The sequence below is a fragment of the Grampus griseus genome, assembly GCF_964374135.1.
Source record: "Grampus griseus genome assembly, chromosome: 5".
Taxonomy (NCBI): domain Eukaryota; kingdom Metazoa; phylum Chordata; class Mammalia; order Artiodactyla; family Delphinidae; genus Grampus; species Grampus griseus.
Window position 1 is genome coordinate 60,832,601 of NC_138998.1, and position 14,379 is coordinate 60,846,979.

Here is a 14,379-nt window from a genome sequence, read left to right on the forward strand (position 1 = left end):
ACACGGGTTCGAGCCCTGGTCTGGGAAGATCCCACATGCTGCAGAGCAACTAAGCCCATGTACCACAACTCCTGAGCCTGCGCTCTAGAGCCCACGAGCCACAACTACTGAAGCGCATGCACCTAGAGCCCATGCTCTGCAACAAGAGAATCCACTGCAATGAGAAGCCTGCACACCGCAACAAAGAGTAGCGCCCACTCACCGCAACTAGAGAAAGCCCGCATGCAGCAACGAAGACAAAACAGAGTTAAAATTTAAAATAAATAAATAAATAAATTTTAAAAAGAAAAAAAGAAAAGCATTGAACATCCTGTAGAACTAGTGTTCTGCAGAAAATGTTTTGAGAAATGCTGATCCAGAGGAATCTTTTAAAAAAGAAAAAATAAATAAACTTCCTGAAGGGGAAAGGATTCTCAAAAGATGAAGAGTGGTGCTAAGGAGAGTGGAGGGAGGGTCCTTATCAGTATGCAGCTGAGTGAAGCTGAGAGAAAACACTTTTCTGCTCATGAGAACTGGGGTTAATTCAGTCTACTCAGACGTTGTAAGTCCAGAAGATTCCATTCAGGCTGAAGCAACCTGAACAATCTTGACAGAGTGAGGATAACAATAACAACTACTCTTACTGCCACTTTTAATGTTATTGCTGCTCCAATTCATAAGCTGCTTAGGATGGGATAGGCAACGTACAAATATTATCTCAAACCACATAAAACTCCTGCATGACAGGTTTTATCCTCTCAATCTTAAAGAGGAGGAAACTGAGGCAGAGAGCGGGTGACACGACTCTAACAGAAACAGGATTTGGCCTTAGACTTTTCTTCCTGTCTCATACCAACTAGTCTGAAAAGCTTCTTCACTGAAGCAACCTCTCCCTTGGTTTTCCTAGCCACTGATGACACTCCCTGGGGCCTTCCCTCACAGAAATCATTCTAGAATAAAACAGGTTAAACAACTGATGACTTTGGCCCACTTTCCCATATGTCTGGTTTCCACCAGGAACCAAATATGTGCACATTCTAAATCTGACAAGACCCGTGATCACCTAGGCATGGCATGGTATTTTGAAATTACTTCTTAAGGTCCTTTAAGAATCGAACAAGAAAATTAATCTTAACACTCAAAGGCAAACTTAAACACCAACCAAGGCCAAGCAGGTAACGTAAATGAGTGGAGCTGGTCAGGAATAAGACAATATGGGTGACAGAAACTGTGATGATCTAGAGAGAAATATTCTCCATCCAAAGGGCTTAACCACTTCTTAGCTTTGGCAGAAAGCATTGCTGTCAAGCAGAAATGTGAGCCCCGTACTGCTTGATCTTATCTTTCAAACAAAGCCAGAAACAGTTTTTACATGAAATCTCCCTATTTTTAAAATGTTGACAACTAACTAATTTCCTAAAAACACTAGCAGGGCCAAAAACAACATGAATTTGCAGGCTGATTGGTCATGACCTCATAAAGCAACTTCTACTGAAAAACTCTGTGATCTCCCCTCCACCCCACCCCCTCCTCCAGTATACCTGGGTCCAAATTGCTTTTGACACACGCAAAAAAATCAAAAGTTAAGACTTGCCAGTACAGAAGTCATATTTAAAACCTCAGAGTCTGAAGTTGAGTATATAAAAGGAGACACCCCCCTGCAATTATTCTGAAAGATGGCAGCAGGGTTAAAATAAGTACGTGTGCCACTTGAAGGCAATAGAGTCATTTTGTGCCTTTCCTATGGTCCATTATATGCCAGAGTGACTCTAAAGTATGAGGAAGCCATTAGCACTGCTCCAGTGACCAAATATTTTTTCTTCCTCCTCTCCAAACTGATTTGTCAGATTACTTTTGGAGACCAGGTTCAGGTCTAGTTAGGGCATGGGGTGGGGTAGTCCTCCATGATATTCTGTTGTCACTGGGGGTGCTCATTAGAGAGATGGCTAACGCTACCTGACACCTGAATTATTCAAAGCTAAGGCTTGAGGTGTGGCCTATGGTCTTTTAAGGTCAACATTATCACTAAATCCCCAGAGAAGAGCCAAGCAGAGAAAGATGGAAAGAGGTTGGCTCCACGGGGAAGGATTCCCCCTCTGCCTCATTCTCTACCTGCTGCTTCAAGGTAAGATGGGACAAGAGTAAGAGAACAGCATCCACATAACTTCTGGGAAACAGAGAAACCAGGCTAATTTTTATTTCTAGACAGTCAATGACTGGGTGTTCATTTTGGTAAAAATGGAAACTCATGACACTGACAGCTTTGTAGCTCTTTCTAGGGTCCTAAACAGTTAGTTGACGCCTCTCTTAATCTATTTCTCCACTCCCCATACATCTATGGGCCTCTTCCCTTTCCCCATGTCATTCTCTTTCCAGACATATAATCTACCCCACGGTTTCTGGGTATCGACTGACATTGAGAAGAAGAAAATTCTTTCTCAGTTCCCTTAAGCAAATGAAAAGAAAGATGCCAAGAGGAAGGAGGTAGAAAAGAAGATCTGTTGTGAAAGAGGGAAACTTTTTCAGCACAATTTTCCCAGTCTAGAGTAATTTCTTGTTCATTATTGAGAATAAGCAATGAGGGATAGGACAACATCAGAGACAGATAAGACCAGACTCGACCAGAAGATGTTACCACATACATTCTCTGTTTCTGCCCCACAAAGTATGACAAGAAAAGGTTTGGGTATAAGATGGGTATCAAGGAACTCTTTTTAAGATAGTCTCAGTGGTGATGAGTCCTGAGTTTTAGAAGAGAACAATTACAGCACAAGGCAAGGACACAATATATACCATTAAACTGAAAACTGAGTTCCTTCTTTAAGGAGTTCCTTCCTTAAGGTCCCACAGATTGCTCACTACCTACCTGATTATTTCTCTCATCATTAATTCATGACCATCTATGCCCTGTTCATATAGTGAGGAGGAGAACTGTGATTGCAAAATCTGTCACTGACATTCACCCAAATGGCTCAAGGACAAAGGTTTGTGGTGAGATTGTTAAGAACACAACAGGACACTGGAAAGTGGTGGTCAGGACTGAATTTGCATACACATTTAGACAAGTTTTGTGTAGACAGAGAGACAATGGAATTGAGGATGGAGCGCTGACTCGGCTCACCTCATCAACTTCCACCATTTGCCTACCAGCCCAGCCCAAGCTCCCTGGTCCAGGAAGGAGGAGTCCAGACATTTCTCCCATGACCCCTGTTGTCTCTCTGTGCAGAAACACTTCCCAGACCCCAGTGCTGGCACTCCTTTCACAGTCTCTGCTCTCTACAGGAAGAGGAGACAATTTCACCATCACTTGCTCAGGATTCGACCAGCATGGGGTGGATCCCGCTGCCTTCCAAGCAGTGTTGGACAGAAAGGCCTTCCGTCCAGTCACCAACTTCAGCATCCCCACTCATGTCCACATCTCCTTCACCCTGTCTGCCATCCTGGAAGTAGTAAGTCCTGACCCAACTCTGTAATGGTCTAGTGGTGAGCAGTGGGTTCCCTGACTGGATTTTGGAAAATTAAAAGCTCATTCTATGGGGTAGGGAGGAATGACAGGGAATGCTACAATGACATCACTGCAGGCAAAAGCTCTCCCTTTTTGGGAATACGCCACAAGAAACATGATCCCAATGGACTCTCATACTGGTGCTTTCACTTGCATTTCTCATGTACCCTGGATTATATGACCTACCATTTTTAGTGGCTTATGAAAATTTTTGTAATTGCCACACAGAACAGCCTTGGAAATGAGTAAAACGTGGGTGGTGGCACTGGATCTGACTTCATAAAATTAATGATCCTGGATGAAAATTGTTTTTCCAGGATACACATCTTTAACTGATGACATCATTCCTGTGGCTAAATGTGGTGAGATAGACTCCGTTTCTCCTTTGTTATGACACCTCTCTTTTTCCACTCCAAGGTCCAACTTCACAGATTAAAATGGATAAAGCTGAGAATACCCACAAATTAGACAAATTCATACAGAACCAGCCAATCATGAAAACATAAAACTTCCTGATTATTCTGCCACTTTAAGGAGGGCAGAGATGGGGCTCAGGGAGCAAGTGGCATAAACCACGGTCATGGAAACCAATATTTAAGTGGCTCCAACACAGGGAACCCAAAGCCAAGCTCAAGGTCTCCCTTGAGACCACTGAGGGGGAAGTGGAAGCAAGTAACACTTAGTGACATCGTAACAGCTGTCACCAGAGAGAGGGTGGGACAGTAAAGAAATGAGTAAAAAAAGGAATGCAAAGTGCAAGCGACAGAGGAAGACTAAGACCAGTTTTCACCCCCTGTTTGTCCCACACCACGGTTTCCTCTAGATCTGGTACAATCCATTCCTTAGGTGGAACCCAGTGGAACGTGTGGGCATCAGGAAGCTGAGCGTGGCAACTGAGAACCTGTGGCTTGCAGATATCTTTATCGAGGAGTTGTGAGTATCGGGGCTGAAAAAAGCCAGAAGGAGACCATATCTCCAGGGAAGAGCATGAGTAACCAACAGGGGCCACACAAAGACTCACCTTAGAAAGGAGCAGTGCCTGAAACCCCCAAAACATGGCAATAGGTGGAAGGGGGAGGTCAGATGAGTGGGGCTGGAGCACAGGAATGGGTGACCTGAGAGAGGAAGAAGGCCAAGTCTGATGGGGAACCCACAGCACTCACCTCCCTGTCCTTCTCACACACAGTCTGGATATGGATCAGACCCCTCCAGGTCTCATGGCTTATGTCGACGGTGATGATCACATCAAATACAGTAAACCAACGCAGGTGACCAGCATCTGCAACCTGGACATCTACTTCCCCTTTGATGAACAGAACTGCACCCTCACCTCCAGCTCTTTCATCTACACAGGTGAGTGAGGCTCACATGTTGAGAGCTAGAGAAAGGGTTTGGGAAGAAGAGGATAGGAAGCTGGGAACAGTGAGGGAATCTCACCGAAAGGGGTGTGAAAGCTAAGTGGTAAGGAATCCAACAGTCTGGGCAAAGGGGTTGGGAGCGCTGGGGGAAGCTGAGTTGCCTGGATCTCCTTTGTAGTGCAGAACATGGTGTTGGGCATGGAGGAGGACGTGCAGGAGATTTTGAAAACATCACAGAACATCGTTTGGAGCAAGGGGGAATGGGTACTTCAGGCTGTCCACCAAAGAATGATGAAGATGCCTGTGGGCACCAATGAGTATGACCAAATCATCTATGTGAGCTCAGGGGCCCTGGATGAGATCTTCTCCTTAGATACATAGCTTATGTCCTCCACCAGGATGTAAGCTCTCCCACGAGAAAATAAGCTCCCGAGGGACAGAAATTGTTATCACTTTTTTCACTGATAAATCTCCAGTACCTAAAACAGTACCTGGCACTCAGTAAATATTGATTGAATGGATCCTCCCCGAGGAAGAAACAAAGCTCCCATGGCAGTGATTTATAGTGAGCATGACCCTCCGCCTCCTGCCAGGGCTATCAGAACTTTTTGGAGGGCAGGAATTTTTATATTTATTTTTTAAAAGAGGTGGTGGAAAAGTTATGCAACACTGTCTTAGGGATATTATGATTCCAAATCCTGGTGACTCCCAAATGTCTGCTCTGTCTTGTTTTCCCTCCCCCTGGTTTTAAATGTCCACGAGCAAAGTCACTAGAGATTAGACCTTGATGAGGAAAGCAAGCAGAAATACAATGCACGCAATACCTGAGAATCTGGTCCCTCAATTCTGCTAAGAGCACATTGGTAGTAATAAAAATTTAGGTGGAGAAAGTTGAACTTTGGGCCAAGAAGGAATGAGATACATTTCAACGGTAAGCAGCATGGTAGAATCAAGCCATGGAAAGGCAGTGTAGTGATTCCGATGGCTTTGCTGGAGAGGCAGGAATGAGAAAGGGACTTGAGGTGATGTTTCCTTACTAGAAAGTAAGGAGCAAATCTCAACTCTTGCTTCTAACTGGCTTGGCAGCCTCCCAGGCTTCTCCTCAGTTGCCTCCCTCTCCCCTCCCTACCAGGTGGCCATCAGGCGCAGGCCCAGCCTCTACGTCATAAGCCTCCTGGTGCCCAGGAGTTTTCTGATAGCCATCGACGCCCTCAGCTTCTACCTGCCGGCAGAAAGTGAGAACCGCGCCCCATTCAAGATGACACTCCTGCTGGGCTACAACGTCTTCCTGCTCATGACGTTGAATGACTTACTCCCTGCCAGTGGCACCCCACCCCCCCATCAGTATGGTCCCTCCCACTTTCCGGGGAAGCAAAGGCAGCAGGGGACATGGTGGGAGGCAGGTAGCAGGAGAACCGCTGCCTCTCCATTTAAGGAGGGAATGGATTCTGAGGAAAGATTGGATTTTGGGGAAAAAAATTGTAGTGAGGAATCTGCCCAGATTTATTTATAGTTTGCTTTGCCTTCAGGTGTCTATTTTGCTCTGTGTCTGTCACTGATGGCGGTCCGCCTGATGGAGACCATCTTCATCACCTACCTGCTGCATCTGGCCACCACCCAGGCCTCGCTGGCTCCGTTCCCTGCTTCTACACTGCACCAGCCCAAGGAAACGTGCCCCGCTGCACCCCAGAAGGGAACACGGGCCTGGGCCTCAGCCCTGCCCACCTGCCTGGTGAGGGAAATCAGCACTGCCCACGCGCCCTTTCCCATCACCTCCCCTTCTCTGCTCCCGCCTCCTTCCTGTCCCCACAACCCCCCAGCTGACCTTGGCAGCCCACAGCTGAGTCTCTGTCTCTCCCTAGGTGTGAAGGAGCCCATGGAGTTGGTGGGGAAGGCGCCAGGTCCCAGGGAGGCAGAGCTAAATGGGTGCCCTGGGTCAGTGAGGGCCCAGCAGGAGGACGAGGCTCAGAAGCAGCACTCAGTCAGCCTGTGGATGCAGTTCAGCCACATGATGGACACCCTGCTCTTCAGCCTCTACCTGCTCTTCCTGGCCCCCTCCATCGTCACGGTCATCATCCTCTGGAACACCTAGGCAGATGCCCACCTGCAAGCTCCAGGCAAGAGCTTCTCTTGCCTCCAGGAACCAGCCGGGCTCTCATTCCTGTCCAAATCCCACCTTACAGCCCTGGCAACCACCTTGTTTTCAACCCAGCCCTTCTGTTCAGTTTCAGACCAGACCTGAATGGTCTCCTAAGCTCTCCTGAGTCAGGTCCTTGCTCCTGCACTCCATCAGCTCCCCTCAGCCCTCCCACGAATCCTGCCTGCCTGGTTCCTCAGGATTCAGGTTCTTGGAATACTTCCTTGATCAAATCTCCTCCAATAAACCCCTTTGCAGAAAGCACTGGCTCTTCTCTGCAGTATATTATAGTTTCAAAACCCTTGAGGTTGAGAGTCTTCTTGCAGAAACTTCTCATTACCAAAGTAAGAAGGATTTTCTTGTTTGTTGTTTGTTTGTTTTTTAAGTCTATTAGGCAACATGTGAAAGTGGGGAGAGGGGAGAGAAGAGGCCAAACTCTATTACAAGGAATTATAATGAAATAGGGATTAACCTCCTAAATCCAGTTATCCCGGATTTAAGCTTCAGAAATTAATAATGTGCCAGAACCAGGCATCTCTTGTTTAAAGAGTGAAGCCTTTTGTCACAGCCTGACATATGACTCATTCATCATTAAACACTTAAAGTGTTAACATAATCCCGAATTCTGCTAACTGTCTGTGTTGCAATTAGAGTTGATCCGTCCCTAATCATGCTAAGAAAAGAACACTGGGTCAAGGAGAGCACGTTTGAAAATGGCATCTGCTTTACTTGGGAGTAACACAAATGCCTCCATATGAACTGGAAAATCCCCCTTCCTGGCACTTGCCTTATCATTTTGAAAGTCTTTGTCTCTTGGCCCATTATTTCCAATAGCTTCTTGGGGGAAGTGGAGACCCCACTGTATCACTGTACACCAGAGCTGTGGCATGATTTGCTGGACACCAGGTTCAGAAAAGCACAGATTCGAGAGCAACTTAATTACAACTTGAACACAATCTTTCATTTTTAGCAACCATTTATTTTCCTTTCTTTAGTTTATTCTACTACTGTCTATCTGAAGCCTAAATTTCCCAAGTTATAACAGGCTAGGAGTAAAAAGAAAGTCATAGTATTGTTCACTAAAGTATAATTCCTTGGTTCCTCCTCTCCACTGCTCTTCCTCAAACTCCTTTGGCTTCCTCTGGTCACAAAGGGCAGCAAGGCTGCCAATGTCCACTAGAAGTGCTGCTGCTGGTGGTGTGGGCCTGAGGTCCCATCCCAATGTTCGCGGCAGGAGCTTCTGCCCTCTCAGAGCCCAGGCCGCTGGAAGGCTGAACCCACAGTGCAGATGTTCCCACTGGATGCTGAGTCACCAGGACCAGCTGGAACTTGCTCTTTCCTTGCAGTCCCCTTCTGCTGGGACTCAGGCAGAAGTCCATGGGAATCTGGGCATACTGAGGCAGAAATACACTGCTATACTCTGAATGGCTCATTTCACTCAGGCTCCTGGTCTTCCAATTAAACTTGTGCCCCTTAATTCTCCTTTTTTTCTGCTTTTTTTTTTTTTTTTTTTTAATTTCAGGAAGGTCTTTGGCTCTTCGGTTTCTAGAACCTTGTCAAACACTCCCTTCACCATCACCAGCCCTCCAGGCATGTCAAAGATCTAGCTAAGCTTAAATCAGGAGCCCTGACATTCACCTAAATAAATGAGCATGTCTGTTATTATTTTGGATATCTGTTATTATTTTGGCAGTTCCTCAACTCACAGCTTTCTACAAAGTGGGCCTTTAGAAAGGACACACTATAGGTATACTAATAACCAACACTTATTTATCTATTAATATGTGACAGGCACTTTTCTAAGTGCTTTATATGAATAAGCACACTTAATCCTTATGGTAACCCTGTGAAGCAGGAACTACAGAGCCACACCTACCTTGGAGCCAAATGTGGAATTTTTCAGATTTTAAAAAGGTAACAATCATGCATGTACTATATGTTACTAACACCCCAGGTCAGCTATGGAGTAGCACCCTCTAATCAAACACAATTAATATTTCTGCAGTGAAATCTATGAATATTCACACTCGGTAGCAAAAATGAAACTACAGACAGACTCACAACTGTTCATGTCAGGCTTTGCCACCAAATAATTTATGAAAAATAATTTGGTTTTCAAAGCCCTTTAGGTTATAAAACTGTGGTTTTGTATTATTATCCCCATTTTATATATTCAAATAAATGAAATAAATGAGAAAATGAAGCACAGAGAAGTGCAGTGATGGCCACTGAGCTGTCTCCCAAGTTTCCACAGCTAGTCAGGTGACAGAGCTTCAGTTTGAACCAAGGAAGCTGGCTCAAGACACGGGACTCAGCCTCTGCCACACGACCCTCCAGACTGAGGATGAAACCAGACAGGTTCTCCAGGAGTCCCGTGTTGGGACATCAATCCACTTCAAGTCTTTTTTTTTTTTTTAAATATTTATTTATTTATTTGGCTGCACCGGGTTGTGGCATGCGGGATCTTCATTGCGGCATGCAGGATCTTAGTTGAGGCATGCAGGATCTTTAGTTGCGGCATGTGGACTCTTCAGTTGCAGCATGTGGGATCTAGTTCTCTGACCAGGGATTGAACCCGGGCCCCCTGCATTGGGAGCACGGAGTCGGCCACTGAACCACCAGGGAAGCCCCCACTTCAAGTCTTCATCGGCTAACACTATAGGAGAATTAAAACAGGAAGCGCAAGTCTCTGACCAGGGTCCCTAAGACAAACTTTCTTTTCAATTTCCTTTTACTCCCTCCCTCAGTTTTTTCTACTCCTCACCCCTCCTGCCCACCCTCATCATAAGTCATAACACCCAAGTCCACTACCTGTACTTTCTCCACTGCTTTCTGGAGTATATATTTCCCCAAATCTGATCTGGGCAATCCTTCTTTCCTTTGTATTCTCTATGGATTTAGCTTTTTGCTGCTGATATCTATTGCCAGATACTTTAGGATGTTCCACTCCTATGCCCTATCCTGAGACACTCACCTCACCTGGAGACTCATCCTTGACTTTGCTGAGTAGCTCACTTACCCAGACTTCAAGAGGTTCTAAAATTATGTGAGGTCCATTTGCATCATTTTGTTCGTTCTTTCCACCGATCATCACGGTACATATTTCTCTACTTATTTTCTTCACATTTTTTCCATTACATAGCTTTATGTTTTATTTGAATAGTAAATATGCACTTTATCTTTTTTGACATATGGATTAAGATACTAAATCTCCTTTCAGTAAAAGAAGGCATGATATAATTATAGTGATTTTATTTTTCCACAATCAAAATCTGAACATGTGATCTTAACACACACTGGATAATCATACAGAACCTTTGAAATCAGAGAGCTCCCAGAAAAGTAACAAATGTGGTAGCTGTCTTTCTATTCCATCTATAACAGAATCATACGATAAGCACACTTTGTGCTAATGACTTTCCTCTTGTTAGGTGGCAAAGCTTTGAAAGGGCTTTGCAAGGTAATTTATGACCTCTTTAGGAAAATCTGCTGACAGGTAACTGGTCCAGCCTGGGCCATCTTGCATTTGATGGCCTGTTTCTGCCAACAGCTCCTCACCGCCCACTCATCTGCACTGCTACCCTTTGGTTCTTGCACACATTTTTGTTCACGTTCTTTTTCTCTAAACCATTATAAGCAGTACTTCTCCACATTCTCTACATATTTTTTTGGTTCCATATTAACACAGCATTAAAGTGTATTATCTCATTATTGTCTTTGGCTCTCTCTCCTCTTCCTGAAGACCGATTCTAGGATATGAAGTCACGGAATTCATTTCAAGCCTATCCTTTTCCTCCTCTCCAGTTTATGATTCTCCCTTTGATAAACTCTCTTATTTAATCATCGATTGGCACTGGTCCTTCTATATAGCAGGGAAAAAACTAGCATAGTAGAGAGACTTTGGGATCTGGCAGCCCTAATTTGATTCCATTACTTGTACAAGTGGCTTAACCTTACAAGTTTAAATGTCTTCATTTATGAAATGGAGCCAATAACACAGATTAAATTGTTTTTTATTTATTTATTTATTTATTTATTTATTTACTTTTGGCTGCGTTGGGTCTTCGTTGCTGCACGCAGGCTTTCTCTAGTTGCGGCAAGTGGGGGCTACTCTTTGTTGCGGTGCGCAGGCTTCTCATTGCAGTGGCTTCTCTTGTTTCGGAGCACGGACTCTGGGCATGCGGGCTTCAGTAGTTGTGTCACAAGGGCTCAGTATTTGTGGCTCGCAGGCTCTAGAGTGCAGGCTCAATAGTTGTGGCGGACAGGCTTAGTTGCTCCGCGGCATGTGAAATCTTCCCGGACCAGGGCTCGAACCCGTGTCCCCTGCATTAGCAGGTGGGTTCTTAACCACTGCACCAACAGGGAAGTCCCAGATTAAATTATTTTTAAAACATGGATTTAAAAAACCATTTATAGGCTTATAGAAACTAGAAAGGCCAATGTGATACTATAGAGAGCATCTTTTCATCAAGCAGACTGACACCTAGAGTGCAAAATCGACATCTAGGTGGGAGGCACTAGACATAAAGAATTATAGACTTTCTAGCACAACCCCCTCATTTTTTAGATGAGAAGAATGAAGTGGAGAAAAGTGAAGTGATAAGTATGGGGTTGTCACACTTCAAGAGAATTCAAGCCCGTTAAAGTGGCAGCCACAGCTGAGTGGTTGTCTTGGTCTCTTTTCCCAGGTGCCTCTGAGGAGTCCCAGGACCCTCCCTCTTTCTGTTCCAGGCACCATAGCCAACCTGACTTCAGCTAGTGACTCACCCTGCAGTTTGGATGTTTTGGCTGCCTCCATGCTCCTGGATCCTTAGTCCTGGCCAATGCCCTCTGTATGTGATTGCCACCCATCAGGGCTGCAAAAGAACGACCTTCACTTACCCTCCCTCCTCTACCAGCTAATTCTGCCCTTGCCAGGTTACAGCTATATTCCCAAATCTGATCCCTCAGGATACCAGATGAATGGGGCCACCAGAGGGCCATGTGGTGTGATCCCCTTTGGAATATAAGCTAAGGTGAAAGGTGCTGGTATCTGACTTGCAAAACTACAGCTCCTGTCCCTACTGTTTACCTTTGGAGCCAAACGTTGTCTAGGCCAAAGGATTTCATTTGTGGAAACCTAGGGGCCTAATAATCTAGTCCACAAGACTCCCCAGCTATAGAGTAATGAAAAGAGCAAGGAAAGAACAATGGAACTAGACTGGCCTGGGTTTGAATCTAGATTCTACCAATATCCACCTGGATGGGCACTGAACAAGATTTAGATTTTTTTCACCTCTCTATACCTCAGTTTTCTAATCTGTAAAATTGGGAGTAATAGTGCTGACCTCTCAAAGCAGTTGTGAGGATATGAACACTCTACGTAAAGTACATAACACAGTATAGAGCACATGGCACAAACTCAGTAAATGGTAGCAAAGCAATCTACAGGTTCAATGCAATCCCTATCAAATTACCAATGACATTTTTCACAGAACTAGAACAAGAATTTTACAATTTGGAGGGAAACACAAAAGACCCTGAATAGCCAAAGCAATCTTGAGGAAGAAAAACGGAGCTGGAGGAATCAGGCTCCCTGACTTCAGACTATACTACAAAGCTACAGTAATCAAAACAGTATGGTAATGGCACAAAAAAAATTTAGATCAATGGAACAGGATAGAAAGCCCAGAGATAAACCCATGCACATAAGGTCACCTTATCTTTGACAAAGGAGGCAAGAATATATAACGGAGAAAAGACAGCCTCTTCAATAAGTGGTGCTGGGAAAACTGGACAGCTACATGTAAAAGAATGAAGTTAGAATACTCCCTAACACCATACACAAAAATAAACTCAAAATGGATTAAAGACCTAAATGTAAGGCCAGACACTATAAAACTCTTAGAGGAAAACATAGGAAGAACACACTTTGACATAAATCACAGCAAGATCTTTTTTGACCCACCTCCTAGAGTAAAGGAAATAAAAACAAAAATAAACAAATGGGACCCAATGAAACTTAAAAGCTTTTGCAAAGCAAAGGAAACTACAAACAAGATGAAAAGAAAACCCTCAGAACGGGAGAAAATATTTGCAAATGAATCAACGGAAAAAGGATTAATATCCAAAATATATAAACAGCTCATGCAGCTCAATATTAAAAAAAAAAAAACAACCCAATCCAAAAATGGACAAAAGACCTAAATAGACATTTCTCCAAAGAAGACATACAGATGGCCAAGAGCACATGAAAAGCTGCTCAACATCACTAATTATTAGAGAAATGCAAATCAAAACTACAATGAGGTATCACCTCACACCAGGTGGAATGGGTATCATCAGAAAATCTACAAACAACAAATGCTGGAGAGGGTGTGGAGAAAAGGGAACCCTCTTGCACTGTTGGTGGGAATGTAAATTGATACAGCCACTATGGAGAACAGTATGGAGGTTCCTTAAAAAACTAAAAATAGAACTACCATATGACCCAGCAATCCCACTGCTGCCCATATGCCCTGAGAAAACCATAATTCAAAAAGAGACATGTACCCCAATGTTCATTGCAGCACTATTTACAATAGCCAGGACATGGAAGCAACCTAAATGTCCATCAACAGATGAATGGATAAAGAAGGTGTGTCACATATATACAGTGGAATATTAGCCATAAAAAGGAACAAAACTGAGTGTTTTGTAGTGAGGTGGATGGACCCAGAGTCTGTCATACAGAGTGAAGAAGTAAGTCAGAAAGAGTAAAACAAATACCGTATGCTAACACATATATACGGAATCTAAAAAAGCAGTACTGATGAACCCAGTGGCAGGGCAGGAATAAAGACGCAGACGTAGAGAACGGATTTGAGGTCACGGGGGGTGGGGGGGAAGGGGAAGCTGGGATGAAGTGAGAGAGTAGCATTGACATATATACACTACCAAATGTAAAATGGGTAGCTAGTGGGAAGCAGCTACACAGCACAGGGAGATCAGCTCGGTGCTTTGTGACCACCTAGAGGGGTGGGATAGGGAGGGTGGGAGGGAGGCTCAAGAGGGAGGGTATACGGGGATATATGTATACATATAGCTGATTCACTTTGTTATACAGCAGAAACTAACACAACATTGTAAAGCAATTATACTCCAATAAATCTGTGAAAAAAAATAATGAATAAAAGCAATAAAGAAAAATAAATGGTAGCTCCAGTTAGGCCATTCTGAGCATGGTCTTCACTGGAAACTTAGAGGGGACAGTCAGAAATAAAAGGCTGGGCCCTGGCTCCAGCTCTCTGGAGGCTGCTGCGCCTCTGCCAAACCCCAGCTCCACCAAACTGCACCCAAGGTGGAGGCCCACACCTCAGCCACACCAGAGGAACAGCAGGTAACTTCTCTGATATGGCCTCAGGACTCCCATGAGGATCCCA

At 44.4% G+C, this 14,379-nt stretch overlaps 2 pseudogenes across 2 annotated transcripts in view; both read left to right on the plus strand.

The window, feature by feature from the left end:
• The first annotated feature begins 2,946 nt into the window (after positions 1–2,946).
• The window catches only part of LOC309823123 (5-hydroxytryptamine receptor 3C-like), a 53,264-nt pseudogene continuing 41,831 nt past the window's right edge, over positions 2,947–14,379 (plus strand). The window contains exons 1-4 of the transcript in view: positions 2,947–2,963; positions 3,206–3,428; positions 3,802–3,846; positions 4,308–4,417. The product of the transcript in view is annotated as a 5-hydroxytryptamine receptor 3C-like (transcript). The remainder of the gene's footprint in view (positions 2,964–3,205; positions 3,429–3,801; positions 3,847–4,307; positions 4,418–14,379) is intronic.
• On the plus strand, positions 4,678–6,934 carry LOC309822653 (5-hydroxytryptamine receptor 3C-like; annotated as a pseudogene). The gene is made up of 5 exons: positions 4,678–4,837; positions 5,021–5,178; positions 5,975–6,245; positions 6,372–6,513; positions 6,705–6,934. The product of its transcript is annotated as a 5-hydroxytryptamine receptor 3C-like (transcript).